We start from the raw sequence: 13,967 nt of genomic DNA, 5'->3' as shown, positions 1-13,967 counted from the left end.
TAACGATCAACGAAACTAACAATTACGATATCTAAAAAGGGTTCTTTTCCCAAACACGGAGTAAAAGTAAAGAATAACCCGAACGTTGAAATGAAATATAAATTCGGTATGAATTCGATAATGAAGAAGCGACGGTACTTATCGTAATATAAATTCGAGTATCCATTTCATCGGTCGCTTTAATATAGAATTGATTTGGCGCGAAGGAAAGAGAAACGAGCTAATATACGATCGATGTACGGTCGAATGGAAAAGACGAGATTAAATACGTCTGTAACGAGCAAGTAATGTTCCTTCCATCGAGCCTGATCGTCCCTTTGCTGATTGAGCCGCACAGCATTACGCGTAATAGCTGTAGGTCAAGACGAATGCGAGCAATAAGAGAACAACTCCGGTGACGATGAATCGTGATTATGAGAATTTGCGCAAGGTACCACCGGATTTCCATGCAATTGCATTTTTATACTTGCTGCTCCTATTTTTATCGTGATCAATCGCGCGAAATCGGTCACGCTTCAATTAACAGGTAATCCTTGGAATTGAACCGGTGCTCTCTGAACGAACGATTGTTCGGGCATGAGGAAGGGATTACGGAGAAAAAAAGCGGTCGTTTAAATAGAAGGAATACGTCCATGTAAACGTACGTTCTATCGTGGCACGGATGTTTCTATTAAAATCTAATCTGCCGTGTCACCGGGAGTCGTTTCAACGGTTAACTAAAACCAACGGAGATCGATTTGTTCGGTTCCGTATTGTTTTTAATCGGCGCGTCCTGACAGAATGGATTTTTAAATCGTGTCTCGTTCTGTATAGTAGACGTTATATTTCCAACGTAAGTTTAATGGTATATTTAAAAATGCTGAACGCTAAAATCAGCACGTTAGTTAAAGCGACCGATGATCGCAAATTGAAACGTAAATCGAAGAATAGCACGATATCGATGAGAACCTTTAAATTGAATTTCTAAAACAATAAGCGGTAAAAATAAACAAACGCGATATAATAACACCAGTGATATTTTGATTCGCGGATATGATTTTTAATTGAATATAAAGAAACGTTGAATCGACGCACATAAACGAATAAAAAGTATAAAATGATAATAGAAGACAAAAATTAAAGAGACCATGAGAAATAAGATATTTTAGAGAATTCAAGCGAAACGCAACGGCTAACTTTCGCTATTATTCTGAAAATTGTCAAGTTTCGCAGAAAGGGTGGAAAGAATAAGCAAAGTTTATAAATATCGAAACTTGGCGAGTAACGATCCAACTAACTGGTCGCGAGTTATAACGTTACAAATATATATGTATCGTTGGTATAGCGTTTCACGTATTTTACTCATGGCAATTTCCTTCCTTTTCTTATTAATTACGTCACTTGGAACGGTCGACGTGAATCGCACCACTTCGTCGGAACGTATTGCTCGGGCTACCTTCGAACTCTTGCGTTTGCTTAAGAAATTTACACGGCTCAAGGGAAAACGATCGAACTTTACCGAGGACGTAAGATTATAAACTGATTGCGAATTAAATTTTCCAACGTTCGGTTGTAGATAGCAGAGACTCGGAGTTTTCAGTTGATAATTGTGAAACAAAACGCGTAAGACTTTCAAGGTAATACATTTTGTCGCTAGCAATGTTCAAAATTACTGCCACGTATGCATATTATTTGCGTGATACGATATAAATATATTCGTCGTTGACTAAATAGATTTTATATAAAAGTAACGATCTTCGATGCCATTTAAAAAAAAAAAAAAAAAAAAGTGAATGAGCTTACTACAAAACTTGACGTTATGCATCGACGATTGAAATTTTGAAACTTTATTCAAAATTACGCAAATGCGAATTACGTCCGAGAAACGTGTCCTCTCGCTTGTTCAAACTTTTTAAACAAGAAAGAGAAAGATACAATTAACTAACTTATAACAGCCTAGTTGCTGCATAGAATCAAAAAGTTATTTAAACTTTGCAACGAAAATGAAAATTTTCAATACAGCCAGATAGAATATCTGGTCGTTTCGTCACGAATTTATCGAGTGAAATAATGCGAGAAAAGTTCTCCGTGCATCACAGACAGTTAATTAGAACGCTAGATTAATTAATCTGAAGAGAACAACGAGCGACATATAGATAAATAAATAGCGCATAGCGACGTGAATTCATTAAACCATTTCGTTTATACTTACTCTACCTCCTTTGGAATAACGATAAAAAATTAAATGAAAATGAAAGATTTAGAGTAATTTCCAGCGTCACGCAGCTAAATCAACGCGCAATGAGAAAAGAGCGTTGTGAAAATCCGGAACAAGGCACAGTGTGTTTCGTCCAGTTTTCCTTTCCTTTCCTCGTCTGATCTTTCTTCGATCGAGTCCTTTTCCTCCCGCTTTTCTTATCTCTGATGTTTCGACGTTTAAACTGTTGCCGTCTTGCGAGTGATAAATAAGGCAAGTTGAATCTACGTAAAAATGGAAAAGTGAAAAGTAAGACACGATCGAATTATACGAGAGTTCGGTCTTTTAAAAGAATTTCTAACCGAATTCCGTTAAAAGTAATAAAATGTTCTAAAACCACTACTGATCCATCGAACAAAGCTAAAGTAAGAAACGATATGTGTTGTGGTTACTATTAAATTAATTAACAACTTAAAATTACAGGAGAAACATTGTTGCCACTAGATTTAATCGCGTACCACCAGCGATACATCGACGCTTCAATTTCCCCCACGTCTGTGAAAGAGTGGACGACGATTATTAATTGCTTTCTAACTGTAACCTTCGCGAGATCGAACGCGTGTACAATGCGAAACGCGAATTTTCCATAATGCCGAATCTCGTCGCATACGAATCGCTATGTCAGTGTGTATTAACGACACGAATGAAACGAGTACGCTTGTGAATTTCATTATTGTTGTTCCGTGTCCAGATAGATCAGCATTTCGCGCTCGACCATTCAGTGTCACGTTGCCAATGTGATTTTGCAAAATTCGATCCGTCCACCAATATCGTTGCACCGATGATTTTGCAAATATCCGCGTATCAAGTTCTCAGCGGTATATTCGACGTGGAAGATTCTTCGTTCGATTCGCGAACGATTACGGATATACGGCGCAGTTACTGATTTTACAGTTTGTTCTAAATAGTTGGTGAGATGGTTTCGTTACAAGTAACAAACTTGGAGTTGCAAATCGTGATACAAATTTAATTAACTTTGGTAGGACGAAGGTGTACATCTTGGATAAAATCGTCGTGTTGTCGAATTACGAACAGCGAATGAAAATTTCAAATTATATCTGAAAATTATAGCGCAGAAACGTGCAAACAGTTTGAACGTTATTCTTTCTATTTCATCCACCAAATACGTGAATAGGCTAAAGGTCAAGTATAAATCAAGTACGAAGATTAAGATCAAGCACGTGCTGCTTAACTATGAAAAAGTTAACAATGCAAAAAAAAGTCTAAAAGCAGTGTCTTTGTAACTTTGAATAGTTTTGAACATTTTGTGTCTTCGTTTAACGTAAAATTGGAGCAAGATATAATATTCTACTAAAAAGCGAGTAATATACTTATTACGCGAGCAGGAAAAGCGGTATTATAAGGTAGAAAAGCTTTAAAAGTCAATATCGATTTGCCATAAATTAGTTCTTTAAGAATCGATTTTCTTTATAGTTGGATTATCCAGGAAAGGGGTAAATCTGCGTGAAAGGACACGTTAAGAACGTACAATAACATGTTTTCATAGAAAGCTCCATTTTCGAAAGACTTCACGTTAAAAATTCATCGAGTACGCGTATATTTTTATGTTTATTTACGTTTACGGCTATCGCGAAAAAATTAAACAAGAATATTTGCTACCTTTCATAAATCATAATGTTTTATTCAGCTTCATTTTTAAATCCGATAATATACATTTTGTATAAAAAAAAAAAAAAAAAAAAGAAAGTGTAACTGAAACCATACACAACAAACTGTGAAAGAGAGTAAAATGTCTAGTTGAGAATGAAAAACGAATTCATATACCATGTTAGTGGTAATTTAAACTGCCAAATTAGCATTACCAATGTCCAATTATTTTTACCATAAATTCCAAACGGTCTATGTTTTAGCTTTTTCGTCTGTTCCCTGTTACTATACCTAACCCCAACTATAATATTTTTCAACCACGATGAACGATCGATCAAATCGACGTTCAATAACAGTTTATATCCGTTTTTATCGCGGTATTTATCGATTTTCAATGACATGTTAAATCGTAGTTTTTGCGGCAGTTAATATTTTTAATGGGGCTTGTTAGGTGTTCCATTGAACGGTTTATGTTTTCGAATTGCAATATCGTTGCAAATCTAGTGGAAGAATATTTATCTACTTGTTGCTAAATAATTACTATTGTCTTTTCGTCTTCGGGTTATTCGAATTTTATTATTCTATTACTTAGAAGGTGAATTAAATTAGATTTTAATCCTAAGCTACAGTTATTTGAATCGATTAAGTTTGAACACTTTAAAAATCAAGCTTGAATTATGCAGAAAATAATCACGTTGTTGCATATTACGAGACATTATCAGAGACATTAGTAGACATCAATAAATAAATCTTTATATGAAATGAAACAATCGGTTTGTAATTTTTTACTCATTTATTAACAGATCAGTTGGTATTGCGTAAAACGGTGTATCAACGATGTTAATTGGTAACCTATGATTTCCATCGAACGTTAAACTTTTAACGATATTGACTGAATTATGCAAGGGAGCTATATCGAACACTTTCGAATCTTGAAAATCAGCTACTCCCTTTCATTGCGTTTTCATGCAAAATCCGGCTCTGTCCATCGAGGACAAAGCTCGTCGGAATGACCAACCGAAGATCAAACGAACCACGAAACTTTGACGAGTACGCTCGGTCGAGAATATTCGACGTCTTCGATCGAGAACGAGTTTTACATATTTCATCCATATTAACGTGCGACTATATCGAATTCGATAAAAGAGTATACGTAAACGTTAGTTATTAAAATCCCTAGTGAGAACGATACTGTGCTTCGAAACGAAGGACCGTGACTTCCGTTTAATTAAAAAGAGAGGATTAAACGAAAATTGGCCCCGCGATCGAGACCGTGTCTTCCGTTTTTGCTCGAAACGCGTAATCTGGTCAGTCGGACGGTTGCCACCGACACGAGTTTGTTTAATACGTCGTTGCACAAAGAAACGTTATTAATTAGATTTTAACGGAGATCGTAATTACGCGCTGATAAAGTTCTTCTGTAAATTCACATCGAATAGGTACAAAAACCCATCAATTATCGTTAATTACCATCAAATACACGCACTCAAACAGTTAATAACCCATTCATTTAGTTTGTTTCAATGATATTTCTTTAACCCTTGAACGATACGATGTTCGCAAATATAAAAACATTCTCAAATCGCTACTTTACACGCTATGAAAATCGAAAATCGAATAAATCGAATAAATGGATTTAGCGGTATCGATCAATGGAAAGTTTGACGATATTTCATATTGTCTCCGATTGTATAATTTTACATGACAATATCTGTTGGCGAATTATCATGATACACTGCGAGAAAGACTCTTCATTTTCGAGTCGTTATAATTATTCGCAAGTTAATTATACGTATCCATGTTTCATAAATTTACAGTACTTTTCATTGTAGTTGTTAATTTCATAATTTATTCCGATATTTCGCATTGTTCGTATAGAATTACGTTGCTGTTCATAAAAGGATATCGAAACATTATACTCTCTATCGAAAGTGACTGCGTAAATATATTATGTGAAAAATTTAATATTTCAATCTTTCCAAAAATTAACGCAAACTTTGGAAACTACGATTATTCCTTTCGTGATATTTTCATTACCATTTTACAATAATTATACATATCATCTGTATCATACTAAAGTCAATTAACGTAAACAAATGTGTACCAAGAATTTTCTGCAAAATGATTGAAAAATATTCGTCGCCGTTGTTTCTGAATTAAAGAAAAGAGAAATATTATAGTCAGCACAACTGTGTATTACTGTAAAATAGTATAAAAATGTATCGCACGGTTACAAGCGTGAATCGACGATCTCGATCGTCGAGGCGCGCAACTTAATCAATTTTCCCTTTGTCACTATGGCACAGCCGTGCGCGCAGGAACACAAGAAATAAGCAGAGAGCTTTGGTAGAATAGCACGGACGGCTTTCGTAGCGCGATAACTCGCCGTCTACGGACTTAATACGATCTTACGATACAACGGAACGAACGAACCCGATGCATTTTTCACTAGGCATTCCGGTGTCATCGCGATCCAACCTTGTTGATTTAGCAACAGGAAAAGGCGGAAACTTTACGTCCGGCGTTCTATGAAAGATTAATAGAATCCACGATTAGAGTAAACGTACGTAGAAAATTTTCATGGCGGGTCGTAGTTTTCGTCGCGAACAGACGAAAGAACATTTTACGATTAATCAATCTGTCCTCGTATAAAATACAAGAGACTTTCGCCAACGAAACGTTTGCTACGATGAATTTTCATGTTGACTTACCAGATTTGAAATAGTTACGAGTTAATTCGTTCGAACGAGCAAATGATCTCTCTTCCGGTTTATTTAGTTATCAAATTAAATAACTCTTTTTATTTCATTTCATATCTTGCATTTGAATAAATGTCTCTTTGAAATAATTTCTCAAATGATGTCCGATTCGCGCATATATTTTCAATAGTGAAACAATTTTTGAATCTTGTTACGTCTCTTATTGATATTAACAAACGCAAGATCGGAAGTGAATCAAAAGCGAAAAAACAGACCGAATTTTAGTTAAATGCGTCCGTATTCCATAAATATTTAAAGTTACTTTACCGCGAATAAATCTCTATTTGCCAAAATCTTGTTCACGGAACACGATTTATTTTTCCACCGGAATAATCATTCTGGTTCACGAGTGTACAAAGATATATGTATATCATAACGAACCACCTTGTGTATTAGTATGCACGGGGCTGTAGTTACGTACATACGTTAATACGTTGCACTGCGAAAGCTTTGAAGCAGAGAAATGATCTCTTCCAGCACCGTTTACGCTATCTCTTTCTTTCTCTTTCCTGTCTTTTCTCTCCTTTCTCTCTGTCTTTTTATTTCTCAAGCTGCGTTTTAACTCTCAAGTGGTAGTTTCGAGACGATATGCTATTACGACAGGTTAGCTACAGCGAAGAATAAGCGACAAATAAATATCTAAAGAAACAAGAATACCAGGAAAATAGGAAAACGTTTTTAAGCAATTATTCGTCTATTTTTAACGATTATATCGATCCGGTCGTAAAATATAGTTACGCTGGAAATGAGAAAATTCTGATTGCAAAGACACAACACAAACGCTTCTTATTGAAAGAGAAAATTAAGCTTCGCGCTTTATGATTTTCTGTCAGTATCATTTGATCATTCTATATCTGTTATTATTTGATCGTTCGATAACCATTTGACGTTTCATTATTCCTTTGATTTCTTAAGTCGCTCTATTTCCAGATCGATTCCTTCGATCGCGTTTCACGCATTGCCACGAACGTACTTACTTAAGTTACTGGAAAATATAAGATCATACATACGCATTACGCTTTCAACCCTTAACGATTAAACATTTCTGATTCTCTAGATCGATTGTTTCTTTTATTATACATTTTGTGCAATCTCCTTCGACTTAGAATTACTTACGTTTCTATATTTACACTACGTCCGATTGTTGCCCAATTGAACCAATATTATCGATAAAGTTTTATCAAAGTTAAGCCTGCGTTAAATAAAATACGAAAAGGAGACGCTTAAAGCAACTTATATACAGTAGTCATGGAGCATGGAAGTACACCAATAACGATCTCTTTTCTAAGAAAAACACGCATTGGCCGACAAGCGATAGAAAGCTTTGTGAATCGAACAATAAGAGAGATAGAAAGCTTCGATGAGCTTGTAATACGCTTGAGGTACTCGAGATGCTAATTACCAACGATCAAATCTGTGATTTGAGATCGCAGGTGCGCCTTTAATACCACTCGAGGGTTAATTTCTTTCTTGGCTGTTCACACACACACACACCCTTTTCTACTACTTACTTGTAGCCTGCGTATTGTCGCTGTGCAATGGCAAATGTTGAACTCTCGTAGTCGTATTGATGATTGAAACACGCGAGGAGGCTGGGCTGATCACTATATTATCACTACCCCTATCGCTGTCTGCTAATTGCTACTTTGACTATTCTGCAAGGCAGTTCTTCCTCCCTATTTCCGAGATTGCGTTGTTGGCCAGCTGTGAATCTGTTTCTTGAAAATCGCACACGTCGCAAGTCTGCCACGAAGAACGTCGTGGCCGCGATCTTAAAACGACTTGGCTTTATTCTCCATGCAAGCATGGTCGTGAATTGGTACGAGTGGTATTATACATGTACGCATATCTAACGATATAAATATTATACAACAGTGATATGTAAAAGATGTAAAAGAAAGAAAGAGTTCGCATTACGCGTTTATCGCTCGGACGATCGTTTCTATCTTTGTAACGTAAAAGTGCCTCCTATGAGCGACGAGTACGGGTTTGTTAAAAACGTTGTCCGTTTAAAATTCTTGGAGCGTACAAGGAATTCACGATCACTCGCTGCATCACTCTTCCCTCTGTAACTGAAAGTTGTAGACCGCGGTCCGCTTCCTGTTCAGGACAAATAAAGACTACGGAGATTTAGTTGGCCGAGCATCCAGGAATTTCCAAGGTCTTAGCTAGGCTTACGACACGCCGCTCTTCGGTAACGAGGGTCGGAGCGTCCATCACGTAGCAACTAAACTCTCTAAAGTCTCAACGACACCGGTTATCTGCGTTGTTCATGAGATTCTGGAACGGTAGTTCGCTGTCGAGCATGGAAGCACTTTAATATCGTTTCCAACAAAGCAGGAACGCGCGAGCATATTTGTTAGATGACGTACCATCTCTCCGAGCAGTTTTGCATCGCTCAACTCTTGCCATTTATTCTTCTTCTTCCTTCTTCTTCTTCTTCTACTTCTTTTTTTCCTCTTTCACCTTCTCTTCTCAACGACTTTTCTTGTTCTTCTTCCCCTTTTTCTTCTTCTTCTTCTTCTTCTTCCTCTTCTTCTTCTTCTCCTTCTTCTTCTTCTTCTTCTTCTTCTTCTGTTGCTGCTGTCGCTGCTACGTCCTAGAACTACTTCTTTAGCTTCACTCACGACTTCTGTACACGAAGTGGCACCGCTGAACTTGCAGACGTAGTTACTTTATTACCATGAAGCTGGGCAAAGGTTTCAAATTGCGGAAAGCACGCCGACCGAGCGACCGTTTCCGACGGGCGACCCGTCCGCGTTTCCTACTCGACGACCTCGCAAGACCACCGAATAATAGCGTTATTTAACGCTGTTTAACCGTCTTCGCGCTGCACATCCCCGACGAGATTGGACGAAACTAATTGCCACCGCTGTTTTTATATTCTCGCGACCGCGTCCATGCTTCTTGCTAATCCGCCGGCTTGTTCATTACCCAGGATTCATTGCGTTTACCGCAATTAGTCGTAAAAAGTTCGCGCCTTATGAAATACTGCCAAGCATATTTTTTCACCACTGTCCTCGCCTGTGCGTTTCGATCTTTTTGCTGATTTATTTTCCAACGTTCGAACGGCATCTTTCGATACTTTTTTGCGCAAATAATCTCACGAAAAAAAAAACGAGAATTTTTTTTTAAATATAGACCACTGGATTTCAAAATTCTTCCTAATCTCGCGTGAATTATATCTGCTTTTATAAAATGTGGTAACAACGTTATTGTTATAAAAAAAAAAAGGTAAAATTCTAAAAAAAGAAAAAACGCTGCAATATCAATACGAGCAATTTTCTGCTTAAATACCGTTGTTATCGCTCGCAGATTTTATCGACCGGTTTAATTTCGTGTAGAGCAATTTTAAAACAGCTAGCACGTTATCCACGAACGGAAAAATTCGCGTAATCAGCTCGTAAAACTACCAGCGTACCATTGGATTATTGGCGCGTATCTTTAATCGTGCGAAACCATCGAATCGAATCGCCGCAGTTCCATTAACTCAATGTTGACTGCGTGTGCCGTGCCGTATCGATATCTTCGATATCGATGGTGATAGAGTCACGTGCGACCAATCACATATTAAACAGCCCAGCAACGAGCGTTTCAATTAAGCGTAGATTCGCAACCAGCCAAAAGTGCAGCACGCGTCGGTTAGATCGTTCGTTGGTGGCAAAATCGGGACAATCGCAGGAAACCGGTCGTATCGGTCGGAAGGGAAACGATCTTCGCGCATCGTAAAACGGAAATCAGAGGAAGATCGATCGACTCAATTCGAACGAGTATCGCTTGCCGCGGCGAAACCGGTTATTATTCGATTATGAACGCTCGTTTTCGTCGAGACGAGAGCCAGACTGCTGTTTTTCAAACTAATCGTGACACATTGACGGATCTTTCAACGAACGCTTTAAATTAGATGCTGTTAGAAAGAAAGGAACCGGATAATAAATTGCCCGTGAAGAAAATAGTTTTTAAAATAAAACGAATCGTTATTATGTTGCAATTTGCGTTATAGTTGGTATTGTCACTTACACTGAACGTTATTCGAATATCATATCCATGTAAAAGAGAGCGCATCGAAAAAGAAATCCTATTAAAACATGCAAATTTGCTTATTTTCTATGCATGTATCTGTGTCTTCGCTTGAGACGAAGATACGCTAAGCCAGCCCATTGTACGTTACGATAATTTTCGATGGCTATTGCCACGAACGAATGGTAAAGAATATTTAACTCAAAGTTTGTAACCATAATTTCTAAGTTCAATGTGTCACGATGCGGAAAAATTGAAAAACGACATACTAACTCGGTGCTGTCCAAGTTAAGTTTTGAAACGCAGAAACTATCTTTGTTCTAGCTTAGTAATTACGATGTCGGTTATACGTCTATCGAGCTTTCTATGTGCAAAATTCTATGCGGATGTATAGAATTATTGTTCGCAGATTGTATCCATTCTCGTTTCTATAAATTGTGCACAAATTGTTTCTTTCGATGTGAAACGAACGATAGAACGTCAGCTATGGACAGCTCTGTGGCGAGAAACGCATTATGAGACACGTATTAAATGAACCAGAGCTATTAAAACTTCGTATCGTCGCTTTCTACAACGAAGAACTTTGATTTAAATGCAATTAAATTTCTTAATTTAATGGAGCGACGTCTACGATTTTAACGAGCTACAAAGAAAACGAGAAACATCGAAAATCACCATCTTTTCTTCCCACAAATGCATTCGACTTTACCTATAAATACCGACGAACGCAAACAAAATAAAGAAACGTGGCGTCTAGTCGTTGGTAGCCTGTGAAAGCTCGCGAAAAATGAAACATCCGAAGTCGATCGCTATTTCATCGAGCGGAAGTCACGTACGAGACGATCGAAGTGCTCAAATTAATCAAGCCGGGTGAACGAGCAAGAACGGGAAACAAAATGAAACGGTGAAAAGAAACGAAATCGAAATTTCGTACGTGCAGTTTCGCAACCGTGACGCTCTACAGGCTGTAATTTCCCGCGGAATCTCGGTGGCGAACCGAACAGATCGTAATGTATCCCGGAAATGATCGCCACGCACGCGGAAAACGCGTTATGAACGCGATAATGTGGAACAGGCGGCTACATGCGCCATTACGCGGCTAAAATAACGAAACTAGAAGATTCGACGGTTCGATCTAGAACAACGTGGAACGAAATAAGAGGATTCGTCCTGACCGAGTTGCTCCATAGAGGCTGGCTGAGGCATCGTTCAATGGTATTTCTTGGTTTGACAAGATACTGTTCGATGAAAGTCACTGCAGATAACTAAAATTTAAGGGTAATTGGCGGACTGAAACTATGATTCTTAGTATACCAGTTGTTATCTTTATCGCGACGTTTATTAGTAACGTTTGAGTCTGACGATTACTTTATGCCCGATTATTTTGACAATGATAAATTCATCTGTTTAAAAAAAATATCTAACTATCTATCTTTGGTATTTCTTAAACGCCGAGTTTCGACGAAACATAATTCTGGTAGTAAACTTCGCTTCAAGTTTATTTGAATTCTAGTCTTTAATGGAAAAATATTCTTTAATGGAATGCCGACACATTTTCGCCTTTCAAATATTCCCTTTCCGTCCTTTCTCGTTTCCTTTGCCGTGCAGTACGCCACCAGCAGCGAAATAACTTTTAACCTGTGTGCAACTTAATAGCCATGTATAATCGAACAAGCACACATGCAGTTAACCGAATATACACCATCTTGCTACTAATTAATTCCTATGTTTCGTCGCGTACCGTCAGTTGCCTTCTTCTTAAATTTTTATTTCTTATCTGTAATTGAAAACACAGTTCTATCGACTCGTATTGATTCAAAATTAAAGAAATTATCAAAATGTACAATTAATATATAGATAAAAGCTCGAAGAGGAATAAATTACTAAACAGGCAGAAATGTATCTTTGCCTTCATAGAAGATTTTACATCTACGAAGGAATTATCCTTAAAAATGTGAATCTAAATATGGATATATCAAATCGGTGATTATTCGTCCGGATTTAACAAATTTAACGAATCGTATTCAATTCTAAATATAAAATTTATCCATATTTTCGTATGGTCGTTCCATATTATACGATTATTAAAACACTTCTTTGTCCCTCACGATGAAACGTCATCGTAAACAGAATCTTAAACCCGGAAACGAAAGAAATCGCTTTCAGCACCGGCCAAGACAAAGTTCCTCGAACAACATATACAACGTTTGCATCCTCGAGTATGTATTTTGCACGTTTGCAGACAGTACGAAGCATTAATCTCTCGAGATAAAATACCCTAAAGAAAATTTTAGATGCACAAAAGCAAGTCAAGATTTCAAAAGCGAAGCCGAAAGGACACGGACGACATTTACGCGTCGAGCACGTTGTACAGAAGTCTCGCAAAGGTGTCGCTAAAATGTCTTATTTAAATTCCGTATCCATCGATCTGACGCGCCAGAGACGAGAACGAAAGACACCAAGTTTCGCAGAAAATACGTAGCAGAATCACGGTGCGCGATCGAAGATATTCTTTCACGGTCGTCTCGGTTTCCGCATCCGCGCGTTCGTTCCCGAGACGAACGTAATATTCGAGGGCAGCTTTGACGAAACATCGCGAACGCTTTCCCGGAAGCGAGAGCACAAGGTGCTTGCTTTTCCCTCTCGCCGCTGTCTTTTCCACGACGACGCGAAATTGCGATTGCACCGTGAGAAACGATCCTTCTTCGTCCACGGGAAAACTTTGCAGGATTTGTTCGCTGTTGCGTTAGAGACGTTCCACGTGCAGAGGAAGTTACGTTGAAACGAATGGGGTTGTGCAACATTAACGCGGTACTCTTAGGAAGCACAGCTGATCGCCGTGATTCTTTCACTGCATCGTTTCAGAAGTTTCGTTGTATTTTCGTTAGTGGCAGGAGATTTTAAAGTAAATTCCTTTCGTCGAATTTATGTGATAGATGATAAACGATAAAAATCATATACTTGGCTGGAGACGCATATACTTACGTTTAGTTGTCAGGCGTTTTCGACAAGAAATTACGGGGAAAAGAAACAATTTTCATTAACGTGTCCTTCGTTTTCTACCATTCTTTCTTCTAACGTTGATCAACAAAATCCAATTCGCTATAGTACAACGATCGTTTTATTCGAAGCAATATTTTGAAGAAAGTGGAATTCAAGAATCTATCGGAACATGCGAGCTCGATTAATTTTTAATTAAATACAAGCGAGCAATAAGTTGTCATAGAATAGGATATTATATTGTGTAAAAGAAAGACGTTTAGATCGAACAAGTATCGTTATTTACAAGACGAATGGGTTCCGTGCTTGAGATGCAAATAAGTTGAAGTCGTAATACCAAATGA

At 37.7% G+C, this 13,967-nt stretch overlaps 1 protein-coding gene across 4 annotated transcripts in view; it reads left to right on the top strand.

Moving 5' to 3' along the window:
- Nucleotides 1-13,967, top strand: part of Nachralpha6 (nicotinic acetylcholine receptor alpha6) — a 269,850-nt gene that overhangs the window by 238,910 nt on the left and 16,973 nt on the right. The window lies entirely within an intron of this gene.

The sequence above is a fragment of the Bombus fervidus genome, chromosome 7, assembly GCF_041682495.2.
Source record: "Bombus fervidus isolate BK054 chromosome 7, iyBomFerv1, whole genome shotgun sequence".
Taxonomy (NCBI): domain Eukaryota; kingdom Metazoa; phylum Arthropoda; class Insecta; order Hymenoptera; family Apidae; genus Bombus; species Bombus fervidus.
The sequence above is the reverse complement of the archived record's forward strand: the minus strand, read 5'-3'. Positions and strand labels throughout refer to the sequence as shown.